Below are 14,268 nucleotides of genomic sequence, written 5' to 3'. Positions count from 1 at the left end.
TGCCAGCAATGGGCACTGGGCGGTCATTTCCTACAGATGCCAGGAAACTCGTGTCTTACTCATCAGTACAACCTTTCTCTGTTTCTATCTCTCTAACTCAGTGTGTACTTATTTGTTTGCCAGTCCTGGAACTTGAACTTAGGTCCCTGAGCTTCTCTGTGCTCAAGGCTAGTGCTCTACCACTTGAGCCACAGTGCCACTTCCAGCTTCTTCTGTGAATGTGGTACTGAGAAATGGAACCCAGGACTTCATGCCTCCTAGGCAAGCACTCTACCACTAAGCCACATTCCCAGCCCTCTCTGTGTGTCTTTTTATCTGTATATCTCTGTGTCTGTCTCTGTGTCTTTTTCCGTTTCTATGTATGTTTCTTCCTGTGTCACTTTCTGTCTCTGTCATCTCTCTGTCTCTCTATCTCTGTGTCTGTCTGTCTCTCCCCTCCCCTCCCTCTCAATTTCTCCAGATTGGCTTGTCTAAAAATCTGCCAGGTATCCACAGAACTCCAGCTGTTACTATTTCGGGAGTGGGCAGTGGGCAGGAGAAGCCCTTCTGCAGAATGAGACATTGTGCCCTGAGAATTGAAATATTCCTTTAAAGTGAAATGTGATGGAGATTTTATGGACACATTTAAAAAAATAAAAGTCACTGAGTTTATGAGTACAACAATATCAAACTGAAAGATAGAAGCAGAGAGGGCTGGGAATATGGCCTAGTGGCAAGAGTGCTCGTCTCATATACATTGAAGCCCTGGGTTCAATTCCTCAGCACCACATATATAGAAAATGGCCAGAAGTAGAGCTGTGGCTCAAGTGGTAGAGTGCTAGCCTTGAGCAAAAAGGAACCAGAGACAGTGCTCAGAACCTGAGTTCAAGCCCCAGGACTGGCAAAAAAACAAAAAGATAGAAGCAGAGAGACAAAGGATGTGTATTATCCTCTATACATTCTCTACTCGGCTATCTCTGCATTACATACCTAGTAAATGAAAGTGATCCTCACTTATGTCTGTCTGTCCATGCATTCATCTATTTATCCATCTACTCATCCACCCACCCAACATCCATTGATCTATCATCTACACTTCCATTCAATCATCAATTATTCATCTATCAATCAGCTTACTCACCCATCTACCTACCCAACCATCCAACCACCCATCGTCCATCCATGCTTCAATCCATCCACTCATCCACCTACCCAACCATCCATCATCCATCCATCATCTTTCCATCCATCCATCATCCACCTATCATCCACCCATCTATCCTCCATCCACCATCTATTCATCACCTATCCATCATCCATTGTCATCCATCCATCGATCCATCCATCCATTATCCAACCATCTGTCATTAATCCTTCATCATCGGCTATCCATTCATCATCATCCATCCATCCATTCACTCACCACCCACCTAACCTTCCAACATCCATCATCCATCCATCATTCACCATCCATCTGTTATCCAACCGTCTACCCATCATCCATCTATCCATCCATTCAACCAACCATCTCTTTATCATTCAACCATCCTCCAGCCAGCCAGCCATGTAATCACACCACCACTTGTCTCCTTGGGTATCTGTTGGCTGGACTCCAGGCAGCACTTGACTTCTGAGGAGAGGGCTACCCACACGCCAAACCACCACCGTGAAGGAAGTGTTCCTGAAAGCCCCCTTCGTGGAAGGCTTGGTCCTACTGTGTTAGCCTGAGCAGGCCTCGGAACCTTTCAGAGGAGGGGCCTAGCAGAAGGAAGTCAGGTTGCCCCCTTGAGGGGGAACCTGGGTCCCAGCCCCTCCTCTTCCTGTCTCTTCACATCCAGGCCTCGGACCACCCGCCTGCCTCCTGAATGAGCTCCCTCCATGACATACAGCCTTGCCACAAACCCCAGCGCAGCGAACCTGGGGCACAGAGGAAGCCCCCCAAAACCACCAGCCACGAAGTCTTTCGTGGCCGATGCCTTGTTACCATACAGGAACGTTGACTGACACGCTGGATTAACCAACAATCGGTGGAGGTCTTGCCAGCCTCCTCACTGGGGTGCACAGCTTGCATTTGCCATCACGTACCCCCCACCCAGGTCTTCTCTCCCAGGCCTGTGGTCACAGGGCTCTTGAAAAGCAGCAACTAATTGCTTGGACACCCAACTGCACCATTGCCATGGCAACGACAGGCCGTCCGGTGACGCATCCCTGTTGCTAAGCAACGCAGATCTGCTCCTGCATCCCAGGGCACCGGAGCTGATGAGGAGGAAGTTCATCTTTGTCTCTCCGCCAAGAAGGAAGTGATAATAGGATGACAGCCATTTATTCGGTAACCTAGAATGGACTCGTGGGTTCTGCCATTAGGGCTATTAATACATAAGAATGCATAATCCAATCTGAGAAGCTTCCTGCACTTTGAGCCCCAAACACAGTGGGGCCAGTAAGGTCTAAGCTTGTTTTTTCTTAATTCCTGTGGCCAGCTACCTTTGTCCAAGAGGCAGGGACAGCATGGGGACACGAGATACCGGCAGGGAGAGCCATAGTGAGGTCCACACAGAGAGAACTGGAGGAGAATGACTAGGCTCCTTTACAGAATCCAAATCACAAAGGAAATAAACCCCACCAAAAGAACATTTAGAAGATATGGAAGTATTCATCATGACTCCATGCTTCACGGCTATTTCAAGAAGTTGTGATCATTCCACGGGCTGCGGTGGCTCAAACCTGTAATCCCAGCTATGTTGAGGGTGGAGATTGGGAGGATCAAGGTTTCAAGCCAGCTGGACAGAAAAGTGCATGAGACTCCATGTCAAGGGAAGAAGCAGGGTGTGGTGGCGCCTGCCTGTCATTCTGGTGACAGTGGGAAGCAAAAAAGAAAATTATGAGAGGAGATTGTGGCCCAACAGCAGGTCTGGACAAGGAGTGAGACTCAAAAATAACTAAAGCAAGCCAAGTGTTGATTGTCTCACACCTGTCATCCTAGCTACTCAGGAAGCTGAGATCTGAGGATCATGATTGGAAGCCAGTCCAGGCAGGAAAGGCCATGAGATCTGGTCTCCAATAAACCACCCAAAAGCAAGAAATGGAGCTGTGGCTCAAGTTGGTAGAGCACTAGCCTTGGACACAAAAGCTCAGGGACAGTTCCCAGACCCTAAGTTCAAATCCTCCCAGTACCAGCACACACGCGTGTGTACACACACACACACACAAAGTTGGACAATAATTGGGAACTGAATACATTATTCTTTCTACTAGTCTACATCTGAAATAGACCATGATATTTTTTTTAAGATCTTGAAGAGGGCTGGGAATATGACCTAGTGGTAGAGTGCTTGCTTCATATACATGAAGCCCTGGATTTGATTCCTCAGCACCACATATATAGAAAAAAGCAGAAGGGGCGCTGTGGCTCAAGTGGTAGAGTGCTAGCCTTGAGCAAAAAGAAGCCAGGGACAGTGCTCAGGCCCTGAGTTCAAGTCCCAGGACTCACAAAAAAAATCTTGAAGAACACACCCTAACAAAACGAAACCCTAGTATACACCTTGAATATGCATTGGACACACTTTCCATTAGCTTGAAACAGTCACAGAAGATTCCTTGACTGTGTGGAGCTTCCATTTGAGCAAGGAGAAAAGGACTTAAGACACAGTTCAAGTGGTAGAGCGTCAGCTATGAACAATAGCAAAAAACAATAAAGCTAAAGGACCATGCCCAGGCCCAGTTCAGGCCCCTAGTATTGGCATCCAAAGGAGAAAGAGAGAGGGAGGGAGGAAGAAGAGAGGACAAAAGGAGAGAGGAGAATAAGGAAGAGAAGGGAGGAAAGAGAAAAGGACAGGACAGTAAGGCCTTTGGTGTGGTGGCGGGAGGGGCTTGCAGGGGGCAATGGCAGGGTGGGAAGTGTGTGGAGTTGGTTTCCGGGTGGCTCCACTGGTGACGGAGCTGGTGGATTCTGGGTAAGTGCTGCTGCCCAGCTCGCCGGCAGGTGGGATGTGCAGGTGTGTGGAGAAGCCACCCGGGCCTGGGGTACGCCACCCGAGCGGCCAGAGACGGGCTCTGTGCCATGGGCGATGCTGGCACAGAGCTGACACTTCTCCCTCACGTCTGGTGAGTCCCGAAAGGCTGTCCAGGATGAGGACGGTGGCACTTAAACACCGCCCCTTGAATTCCAGTGCCTCTGACTGCACAGTGCTCCAGAGCCCTGGTATTCCTCTCATTAAGCTCTGTGTTAGTTGTGGGAAATGTAATGACCTGAGAGCGAGAAAAATCCACAGAGGCACGGCTAATGGTGGGAGAGGAGTTTTATTTACAAAGGAGCTCTATTTACAACCCAGAACCAGAACCTTATCCTGGACTAATTACCCAGAACCCAGAATCCAGAGAAGCCTGGATCTCCAAACCTCCCACAGCCTCAACCTCTAAACCTCTGAAGGACTAAGCAAGCTTCCTTATATTTCTCGTTCTTGCAGGCCTCATCTGAGCCTCTCACCTCTCACCTATCCGCAGGCCTCAGACACCTCCACAGGTGCCAGGCCTCTCCTAAGGCCTCAGACACTTCTATAGACCCCAGGCTTCTCCTCAGGCCCCAGACCCCTACTCAGGCCCCAGGCCTCTCCCCAGGCCCCAAGCCTCTCCTCGGGCCCCAGCCCTTTCCTCTGGACCCAGGCCTCTCACCTCTCCCATTCCCCGGGCCTCTCCTCGGGCCTCAGGCACCTCCGCAGGGCCCAGGCCTCGCCCCAGGCCCCAGGTGCCTTTCAGGCCCAGGCCTCCCCTCAGTCCCCAGGCCTCTTCTTGGGCCCCTGGCACCTCGGCAGGGCCTCAGGCCTCTCCTCAGGCACCTCCGCAGCCCCAGCCCTCTCTGCAGGTCACAGGCACCTCAGCAGCCCCAGCCCTCTCTGCAGGTCACAGGCACCTCCGCAGGCCCCAGGCCTCTGCTCCCCACAGACCTCTCGGCTGGCTGAGCTCCGCTCAGGCCAGCCCTGTTCCTCTGCTCAACTCCTCCTGCAGACATCTCCCCTTGCTTCTTTCTCTCCTTCCCCACTCCCTACACACCATGTCTCTCCCTCTCCACACACACAACCCATCTGCCGCACACCTACACACACACTCACACACCCCACACCAACGCTGGCGCACACCTCGCACACCTCCCCACACTGCTGTCCCCGTCCTCACAACCGAGCCCATTACATAGGATCCCTCACCCGCCCCGCCCCCATCCCCGTGCGCCAACTGCTCTCTGATGCCCCGCCCCAAGCCTCTCACTGACCAACCACCTAAGACTGCTCCTGGGTGCCACGCCCCTCCCTGATGCCACACCCTCCCTGGAGGTACAACCCCTCCCAGGTGCCACGCCCCCTCCCAGGTGCCACGCCCCCTCCCAGGTGCCACGCCCCCTCCCGCGCCTGATCCCAGGGGCAGTGACGTCGGCGGCGTCGCGGGCGGGCTGGCTATCACAGCAGGCTCCCGCCGTGGCGGCCTCCCCGGGCGCCATATTGGAGCCCCTCTGATGATAGCTGTGGCGCTTTGGAGCCTCAGCGTGTGCCCACCCATGCTCTGAGCCCCAAGCCTGGGTGACGACGGTTCGAGGCCAGCCCGGGGAGGACGGCCACACTCCGTGGGACTCCTGTCTCTAATGCATCGCCAGGAAGCTGGAAGTGGAGCTGTGGCTCCAGCATCAGGGCACCAGCCTTGGGTGGACAGAGCCCGGCCCTGAGTTCAAGCCCCGGGACCACCACTACAGCCACATCAGTCAGCACAGCCTGTGTTAGGGACAGGGGCGGAGGAGGAGCTGATGGGATTGTCACAGAGGGCACGGGGAGAATCCTGGGCAATGCTTAGAACCCGTAAGTGCCACCATTCATTATAGCACCCAAGACCGGGTCAGCTGGGCATGAGATCTCAGCCTAGTAACTGGTCCCTGCCTTTCTAGAATGCTCCAGAACTTTCTAGAAGGCCTAGAATGTTCCAGAACTGTAGGAGGCGTGGTGGTAACTAACCAGTGCCCTGCCCACCGGCGGCAGGGTGTCTAGGCACTTCACCTAGGGGTGCTGATTTCTACTGCTGTCTGAACTGTCACCAGGTCCTAGAAGTGAAGACCCCACCCCCACCCCACCCCCCGCCATGTCTGAGTCCCACCGTGTGGAAAATGGTTCTCCGAGATTGGGAGTGACCACCAGAGCCCAGACATGGTCCTGGGTTGGTTCTGATCCGACTGTCTTGGCCTGAAGATTTGAGAGTCCACCCTTCAGCCGCCTCACCAGCAAGGGGGGCTGGGAGCTGGGGGTTAGGGGCCAGTGGACACTGAGGCTGGCCCTCTCCTCCCACCTCAAGAGTCATTCCCTAAGACCGAGGGCAGGTGGTCCCCAGAATATAATAAGGAGATTTATTTATTTATTTTTGCCTGAAATAGGGTACCTGAATGCTGGCCAGGCAAATAATATAATTCTTCTCAAATGTTATTTGAACAATAGATTTCTTTTTTTTTCCTTTTTAGCCAGTCCTGGGGTTTGAACTCAGGGCCTGGGCATTGTCCCTGAGAGTATTTGTGTTCAAGGTTAGCACTCTACCACTTGAGTCACAGCACCACTGTGGCTTTTTCTGAGTCGTTTATTGGAGATAGGAATCTCATGGACTTTCCTGTCTGGGCTGGATTTGAACCACGATCCTCAGATATCAGCCTCCTGAGTAGCGAGGATTATAGGCATGAGCCACCAAGACGCCAGCCTTTTCTTTTCTTCTTCTTGTCTTTCCTCCTCTTCTCTTTTTTCTTTTTTGTTGTACTGAGGTTTGAACTCAGCGTCCCATGTTTGCTTGGCTCACTTGTTCAGTTGGAGCTCTACCACTTGAGCCAGGCTTCCAGCTCCACTTTTTTGCTGGTTATTTTATTTTTAGAGAGAAGAAGTCTCGTGAATCTTTCTTCTTCCCAGTTTGGCTTCGAACTTTGATCCCCCAGACCTTGGCCTCCTCAGTAGCTAAGGTTGCAGGCGTGAGCCTCCAATGCCAGGCTCCTGTGCATCTAAATAGCCAGTCAGTCCTCTCACCGCCGAAGGAGCTCTACACACTGCTTGAGACCTGTCTCTCTTTGGAGGTGCAAGTGGCCTTTATCTCCGTACCTCAGGCCTTTGGCAGGCAGTCTGCACCCCAGTTTTACAGCAAGCTCCTCGCTGTGCCTAGAATCCCATCTATTGAAGCCTGAATGTATTCCCTGGGCTCATCACGAAAATCTCCTCTTTGCTAAATATGGCCTGGTAACCGTAGCAACAAGAATTATCTTCTTTCCAGAAAGGGAGCAAGATGGCAATAGTGAAGAACAATTTCTCTAACAGATGAAGGGTTTTGTGCCGTTTCTTTTTTGTTGCTTTATTTTTCTTCTTTGTTTTTCCAGTCCAAGTCCCAGGACCTGAGCACTGTTCTCTGAGCTTTTTGCCTCAAGGTCAACACTCTACCACTTAACCCACAGCTCCAATTCCCGAATCTTGGTAGTTCCTGGGAAATAAGAGCCTTGCAGACTTTCTTACCTAGACTGGCTTTGAAACTGGATTCTCAAATCTCAGCTTCCTGAGCAGCTGGGATGACAGGTGTGAGCCGCTAGTGCCCAGCTTATGCTGAGTCTTTCTCTAGGCCTGAGATCAGTGTTCTGTATAGAGATGAATTGAAGACAGGACATTCATTGCCCGCCAGCACCCTGCCATTAGCTAAGCTCATTACAGTTCAAGCCCGAAGTCAGGCATTGTGGCTCATACCTGTAATCCTATCTACCCGGGAGGCTGAGATCTGAGGATCCTAGCTCAAAGCCTGCACAGGCAGGAAAGTCTACATGACACTTGGTTCATGAACTATCTCTCAGAAAAAGCCAGAAGTAAATCTGTGGCTTAAGTAGTGGAGCACTATGAACTAAAAAAGCTCAAGGACAGTGCCCAGGGCCTGAGTTCATGCCCCAGGACTGGCGCACACAAAAAACAAAATCACACCAAGTCAGCTGTGCCCAGACGGTCTCCTGCTGTCAGTACCAATGCTTGTGACCCCAGTCCTCCTGGTGTTGACGCCTGCCTTTCCTCTCTGGGGTCGTAAGAGCCGGAAGCTGCCAGGCGGAGGCACAGAGGTGGGTTGCTGGCTTGCCTTCATTGCCTGTCCCATGCCAACCTTTTCTCACTTGGTTCCTTGGCTTTTGCAAATGGTCACTCCCCAAGGCCCTTTGTGGAATTACTAGATAGAACCACAGTTGCTCTGTGTTGGACCCGGGTAACTGCAACCGTAGTCAGCACACGGGGGATGCAGAGGCGAGTGGACCAATGCACGCTTTATTTTAGGAGGGCCAGGGTTTATATAGGGTTAGAGATCCATTCACAACTTCAAGAGTAAAATTAATACAGAAAGATATCCATTTCAATACAAAAGTCGGGGATGTGGCTATTACAAAGGTTTTCGCTACTACAAAGGGTGTCTACTACAAAGAGCTTAGCTACTACAGAGATTGTTGATACTAAAACAAAGGATTAAACCAGTCAAAGCAGAACTCTATCACCTAGCTACTATTTATCTTTGACCATGACTTCTTTATTTACTATGAGGAGACTTCCCTATTTACTGTGAAAAGCTTTCACTAAAGCAGCTGGGCAAGCAAGTCTCCCCAGGGAGGCTCTGTACAGAGGAGGAGAGTCTCATGACAAAGGTGGCTTCCTCTGGCCAACAAACACAGGAGACTTCTTTAATGGAGATTTTTCCCCATAAGCCTATTAGTTTGCTAATAAGGCATCAGAACTTCTGTGCCAAGACTTAAGTTTCCCACTGGTCAGAGAAGTTATTCTCCCACAGCTCTGGGTGGCACCCAGCCTGCAGGGAGCTCATTCCAGCAGGAGCCAGAAGTAGAGGACAGCATTTCATGACCACCATCACGGCCTTCTCTATCATGGGGGCCCAGGCCTAGAGAACCCCCGCAAGGCTGTCCACATTCGAACCCTGAACCCCACCAAATCTGATCAAGTCTCAGTGGGAGGGGTGGTGTCTCAAGACCCTAGGGAGAGAAGCCAGTAGCTTCCTGTCATCCTAGCTACTCCAGAGGCTGAGATCTGAGGATCGTGACTCAAAGCCAGCCTGGGCAGGAAAGCGTGTGAGACGCTTATCCCCAAGGAGACACCAAGAAAGTGGGAAGTGGGGCCGTGGCTCAAGTGGTAGAGTGCCAGACTTGAGCAAAGAAAACAGGACAATGCTCAGGCCTTGAGTTTGAACCCCAACCCTGGCTGGCACACACACACACACGCACACGTGCATGCATGCAAGCCCATATGCACACACACACGCACTATAACAAGGTCTGGAGAACAAGTCATCTTACAGTAGAGAAGGCTCGTTTGGGCTGCCAGTTTTCCGTTGTGATCGTGGGCTCCATTCCTTTGCTGGAGGCTGGGTAAGGCAGGCCGGGGTCGTGGAGGAGGAAACCCACCCACCCACCCACGGGGGGGGGGGGCAGAGGCGGGCAGACAGACGCCCCTCATCCTGGCCTTCACCCCTGGCGGTGTCCAGACCCGTGGGCGCCGCTGTCGGGCACTGGGATCCGGCGGACAAGCCTGGAAAACCCAGACCTAGACGACGGGAAGCCAGCGCGGACGCAGGCGCCACAGACACACACCGGGTGGGCCGCCATAGCGCGGAGGACGCGCCGAAGACGTAGAGGACCAAGCGGGCAGTTTGCGCGTAGACGTAGATGACGCAGGAGACGTAGGTCACGACGTGGGCGGAGTTTGCACATAGGGGACGTAGGCGAAGTGGGCGGGGTCAGGCGGAGCGGCTGGCGGAAACGACGTAGCCGGGGCCCACCCAGGCCCAGGTGTAGCCGTGGACGTGGACCGTAGATGCCGAGGGCGCCGGCGTCGTAGGGCACGTGCGCACGAACGTAGTTGACGGCGACGTAGGCGGGGTCGTCTGTGTAGGCACCGTCGAGGCAGAAGGAAGCGACGTAGAGGACCACGACGCAGGCCACGGTGTAGACGTAGACGACCACGAGGGCCGGTAAGCACTGAGGCCAAGGACCGAGGCCTAGACGAGGTAGTCCGGCGCGGACATCCATGGGCGTCGGCGTCGTGGACGCAGAGGACGTTGACGTAGACGACGCTGTAGGCGTAGGTGGCGTAGATGATGGCGTGGATGGCACGGGCGCATGCGTGGACGGTGCGGCCCCGGGCTCCCCTGTTCCTGCGATGCAAAGCGAGGCGGAGGCGCAGCGGTAGGCGCGGGTGCGCAGACGAAGCCATCCATCCATCCACGGATCGGGTGGCGTCGATGTGGACAAAGGAAGAAGGGTGAACGTTGGCATCGACACAGATAGCCACATTGGCACAGACACGGGAACACACGCAGGCCATGGGGGGAAGGCGCAGCCGTGGACGTATCTGTAGGCCTAGGCCTACCTGTAGATGTAGGCACAGCTGTAGGCCGGGCTGGGGCTGGGGCCCGGGGCATTGCTGTAGACATAGACATAGCTGTGGGACTAGCCTAAGCCTGGGCTGGAGCTGGAGGCATCACTGTAGATGTAGACACAGCTGTAGGAGGAGATGAAGCTGAAGCTAGAGGCCTAGCCGTAGACGTAGACACAGCTGTAGGAGGAGCTGCAGCTGGGGCTGGGGCTGGAGGCATAGCTGTTGGATGAGCTGGAGCTGAGGCTGGGGCAGAAAGCAGAGCTGTAGACGTATACAAAGCTGTAAGAGGAGCTGCAGTTACAGCTGTTGACATAGACATCGCTGTAGGAAGAGCTAGAAGAGCTAGAGCTGGGGCTGAAGTCCTAGTTGTAGATGTAGATACAGCTGTAGGACAGCCTGGGGCTGGGGGCATAGATATAGATGTTGACATAGCTTAGGAGAAGCTGGAGCTTAAGTTGGAGCTGGGCCTGGGGCTGGAGACATAGCTATAGGCCGAGCTGGAGGCATAGCTGTAGAGGTGGAGACAGCTGTTGGATGAGCTGGGGCTGGGACTTGAGGCATAGCTGTAGATGTAGACAGAGCTGTAGGACAAGCTGGATCTAGGGCTGGAGGCATAGCTGTAGATGGAGACATACCTTTTGGATGAGCTGGAGTTGGAGATGGAGACATAGCTGTAGGTCGAGCCGGAGCTGGAGCTGTAAGCAGAGCTGTAGAGATCCTGCTAAACCCAGAGATGCAGAGGCAGTAGCTGGTGAGGGCGATTGCTCAGGAGGGCTGAAGGCTATATATATATATATATATATATATATATATACATATATATATATATATACACTTAGATGTAGATGTGGAGCTGGGTGTGAACAAAGGCGTGCACAGGGCGTCACTGTAGGCATGCACTTAGGAAAGAGGTGTTGCCTAAGGAATAGAGCTGAGGCCCCGAGTTCCAGCCTTAGTGTAGGTAGGGAGGAGAGGGGTGGGGGGAGACCTGAGGGAAGAGAGTGAAGAGGGGATGCAGAAGGAGGAGGGGGGAAAACAGACACAGACAGACATGTGTTCACCAGGAACCAGCAGAGAAAAAGACTTCTGAATGGCAACCTGGCGTGTGTGGGCGTGGCTTTTTCCAAAAGCAGACATCTTTCTTTTTAGTTTTGTTTTTCTACCCTCCTGAGCTGGCCTTGAACTCACAATCCTTTCTCCACCTTCTAAGTGGTGCTGGGATTATAGGCGTGTGCCACCACACCCAGATAGAAAACCCATTTCTAAACCTTTCATAGTGACTGAGGAACTGGAGCCCACAGGGTCAGCAGAGGGTTGGAGGGGACCCCACTTCCACTAGTGACCTTGAGACTCACAGTCTCACAGATTCCTCCCTTCCTCCCTCCCTCCCTTCCTCTCTCCCTCCCTCCTTCCCTTCCTTCCTTCCATTCTTATGCTGGTACTTGGGCAGGGAGGGCTTCACATTTGCATCGTCACTCAAGACTGGGGCTCCACCATTTTCAGCTGCATCCCGGGACTTTCGTGGGCTTTCCTGCCCAGTCAGTCAGGCTTTGAACTGACATCTTCAGCTCTCGGCCAGCTGAATGTCTGGGATTACAGGTGTGAGTCACCAGCTCCTGGCTTCACCGTGGCCATTTTTTATTCTATCACAACAGGCTCAGAATTCAAGAACAATTGCTACCAGTGCAACAGCTGGTCATACATAGTGGATTTTTAGGCAGAATTGTTGAATCTGGTGGTAGAGCCGTTCATGGGTTTCCCCATTCCAAACCCTCCCACTGGGAATCACTTTCCCGGGGAAGGACAGCATTAGGAACACTTGATGAGCTTTTGTTTGATGAGTTTTATTGTCGGCAGAGGATGAAAACATCTGTCTGAATATCTTTTTCTTCAGAGCACACGAGGACACATCAGGATCCATGCTTCCTTAGAGAACATTGAATCCACCCCCTCTCCTCAGTGCCCTGATGAGAAAAATGATGCCCAGAGAGCCTCAAGGCCTCTCACTTGATGGCCAAGGTGGGGGGGGGGACCCCTTGCTGATGGCCTTGGGTGTGGAACATGCTGGCAGATCTTCCCAGGGGATCTGACTTGTTGAAGAGCTCCCCTATCTCACACTGGATGCCCGGAACACCGGACATGAGCTAGCCCTTGCTGTCATCTGTAAGGTTGAGAGATAGCCCCCCATTTCATAGGCAGGAAACACCCCTTCCTTGTCTGTGATGACAAACCCCTCCCTTCAGGACCCCAGGGCCTTCATAGGTGTCTGAATCGGGTCTAGCTACAGACTCTCAAAGCTCGGATGGGGCTTTTTTTCATGCCAGTCCTAGGTCTTGAACTCAGGGCCTGGGCACTGCCCCATGTTTGTTTTGCTCAAGGCTAGTGTTCTACCATTTGAGCCACAAGCTCCACTGCTGGCTTTTTGTTGGTCCATTGGAGATGGGTCTCATGGACTTTACTGCCCATGCTGGTTTCCAACCGTGATCCTCCGATCTCAGCCTCCTGAGTAGCTAGGATACCAGGCATGAGCCACCAGCAGAAATCTATTGCCTTTTAGTTCCAAAGGCAACTAACCACAAGCTGTCATCATATTGTCCAGGGGTCAGAAGGAAAGGACAAGCTGCCCCAGGTCCTTTGCCTGGGCTTGCTGCTTGCCATCCGCCTGAGAAGGAGATCAGGGCAAAATGCCCACTGATCGATGTCTGGAATAAATTGTGGTAAGTGTGGCATGATGCGAAACAACAAGAAAATTATTTCAAAGCCAATAGGACCAAAGATTGTGGCAAAGAAGAATACTAAGTAAAACAGATGACAAAACACATGCTCACTTGTGAGGAATACTCACTATATTTATTTACTTTCAAGCAAAAGGAACACCCAGGGTGGTTTCTACAAACAGTGCCAAGAAGCGAGGGGGAGTGGAAGAGAGTCAAGAAAGCAATTGTGTGTGTGTGTGTGTGTGTGCGTGTGTGTGCGCGCGTACGTGCGTGCCAGTCCTAGGGCTCAAACTCAGAGCCTGGGCACTATCCCCAATCTTTTTGTTGTTGTTGTTCAAGACTAGCATTCTACCACGTTGAGCCACAACTCCACTTCTGGCTTTTTTGGTGGCTCATTGGAGATAAGAGTCTCATGGGTTTCCTGCTCAGGCTGGCTTTGAACTGTGATCCTCCCATCTCAGCCTCCTGAGTAGCTGGGATGACAGGCATGAGCCACCAGCACCCAGCACAATTCTCACTTGGGCTCACACACTGGCTGGTTCAGGTCAGCAAGATCAAAGCCAGGATAGATCTTTTCCCCTCTGAAATTGTGGAGAGAGGACACTTGCTTTCTTAGATTTCACTTAAAGGCAGTACTTAAAATAAGCAGGTCAGAGCGACCAAATGGAGTTCAGTGCTAATTGGCAAGCTGAGGGGTGAGTAATTAATTAATCTCTTCTCAGTGTGAGCCAGGCAGGCAGCCTGCCTACTCTGTGAACCGTTTGTTGATTCCCCTGAAGCTGGCTGCTGACTTCTGTCACGCCTCCTTACTGCTTTCCTAGGGCGACAAGTGCCTTCTTGTCTTTCCTCCTTAGACTGTTTGCTCCTGTGTGCACTCCAGGCAGGAACTGATCCCTCCCCGTGCTTGGCTCAAGGTCAAGGGCACAGTCTTATGTACCTCTGGCAGCCAGGGCGTCCCCACTGCTTTGATAAACATTCCACCATTACTGTGCAGAATAGAATCTCCAGATTCTCCGTTTATCTGGTGCGGAGATTGTGTCGGTCTGCTTTCTACGGCCATAACAAAACACCCAAGACAATCTATTTAGCAAAGAAAAAAAAATGCTTGCCACGCTCCAGTGGCTCACGCCTGTCATCCTAGCTACTCAGGAGGCTGA

Source organism: Perognathus longimembris, chromosome 25 (genome assembly GCF_023159225.1).
Source record: "Perognathus longimembris pacificus isolate PPM17 chromosome 25, ASM2315922v1, whole genome shotgun sequence".
NCBI lineage: Eukaryota > Metazoa > Chordata > Mammalia > Rodentia > Heteromyidae > Perognathus > Perognathus longimembris.
This window is presented reverse-complemented; position numbering follows the sequence as displayed.